The following is a 1828-nucleotide window of genomic DNA, read 5'->3' as shown; positions in this document are numbered from 1 at the left end:
TGTACATGTGGATCACACTTTTGTGCTCCGCATACAGTGAGCTGCAAACTTCCATTTCAGCACATGACATATTGAACCCTACTATCAAGCACACTAGAGCAATGACAAATGAAATAATTTGATGAATGGTCCAATGGAATGAACTAACACAAGAAGCACCAGGTCCTAAGTACGGATCATCACTCGACACGACCAGATGAAGGAAAGAAGCAGAGAGAGACAAGGAGGGAGGACGGAATAATGGGAGGACAAGGACGAGCAGCTGAGGCTCAGAAGGACGGGAAGCTTGCGCAGCGTTGGTTGAGGTAGACGGAGCAGCCGTCCCTGGGCACGATGGTGGGCATGTACACGGGGTCGTCGCAGCCGTCCGTCGTGTCCCGCTTGAAGTCTGCGACGGAGACGAAGAGCGCGAGGAAGAGCACGAGGTGGTTGAGCGCGTAGCGCTGGCCGACGCACTGGTGCGCGCCGGCGCCGAATGCCAGGAAGTTGCGCTTGTAGGCGACGTCCTCCCTGCGCGCGTCGGAGAAGAAGCGGTCTGGGTCGAAGGCGTCGGGCGCCGGGAAGCCCTGGAAGGAGGACTCGTAGACGGACGGGAACACGATGGCGCCCTTGGGCACCGTGTACCACTCGGTGAGCTGGAACGGCTCGCCGGCGATGTGCGGCACCAGCGTCGCCGGGGGCCGGTAGCGGACCACCTCGCGCGCCACCGCCTGCGTGTACCTCATCCCCTGGATCTTCTCGGCGGTGATGGGCTCGCCTGACTCGGGCGACCAGACGGCCGCCACCTCGGCGCGCCACGTCCGGGTGGGACTCGAGCGCGGAGACCGCCCAGCAGAGGGAGGAGGTGGACGCGTCCTGCGCGGCGAAGAGGAAGTCGAACAGGAAACCCCCGAGCTCCTCGTCGCGGCCTCGTCCGTCTCGTCCTGCATCCAGTAGTGCCGGGCGCGCGCAGGTCCCCGAAGAGGTGGAAGGCGTGTCGGGGCGGACGTTGGCGAAGATCCGTGTTTAAGCCTCGCGCGGTCTGGCACGACACGTACGGTTGCGTGTGTCCTGGTGGAGGTGGATTCGTAGCTGGCAGCATTTATGATTCATTCGATCTGCGCCGAAAAGTCCTCCCCTTTTTTTCCCTCGGATCCTTTTTGTTGGCTCGGTCGATCGAGCCAGCTGGAATCGAAGCAGTGCGCACGGGCTTTTATTAATTTCTCTCTCGCGCGCGCATGCCACACAATAATTAAATCCGACGCCGCGTACGTTCGATTACAACGACACGAAATTCATCTCCGCCAAATTAAGAGCCCGGCCAGGTTCGTTCTGATCCATCCATCCATTAATAAAGCTCCTCTTTTTCCCTCCATCGCTTGCAACCAAACTTGTGGTTCCTAATGATAATGATGTTACAGCCCGGACTACTTACTTAGGGCAGGCGCGACGCAAACGGACGCTGAGCGACTGTTTGCGTCCGCCGGGGAAAAATCCGTCTGTTCCCATCTTCAGCGTGGCGATGTAAAGTGATTGGACCGTCCGCGGCGACGCAAACCTGGCAAAGTATCCGCTCGCGTACCTCTGCGCACGAAGTAATGGCGATGCCACGCGTGCCGCGGTCGTCGCCATGCCTCCGATCTATATAAACAAGCGCGAGCATCTCATCTCCTCCCCACAAAACCTAGCCGCCTCAGAACCTCCACTGTAGCGCCGCTGCCACTCAGCCTCCACCGGAGCCACCATGAGCAGCACCGGCCGCGGCCAGGTTGCCGCGCCTCCACCTACACCTCCAACGGCCTCGACCTCCGACGAGGAGTTCGACGACAACGACAGCACCGACCTCCTC

The 1828-nt window shown here is 59.9% G+C and overlaps 1 pseudogene; it reads right to left on the bottom strand.

Annotated features, from left to right (window-relative positions):
- Window positions 1-212: 212 nt before the first annotated feature.
- On the bottom strand, window positions 213-1611 carry LOC124663957 (annotated as a pseudogene).
- Window positions 1612-1828: the final 217 nt, after the last annotated feature.

This window comes from Lolium rigidum, chromosome 6, assembly GCF_022539505.1.
Source record: "Lolium rigidum isolate FL_2022 chromosome 6, APGP_CSIRO_Lrig_0.1, whole genome shotgun sequence".
Classification (NCBI taxonomy): Eukaryota; Viridiplantae; Streptophyta; class Magnoliopsida; order Poales; family Poaceae; genus Lolium; species Lolium rigidum.
The sequence above is the reverse complement of the archived record's forward strand: the minus strand, read 5'-3'. Positions and strand labels throughout refer to the sequence as shown.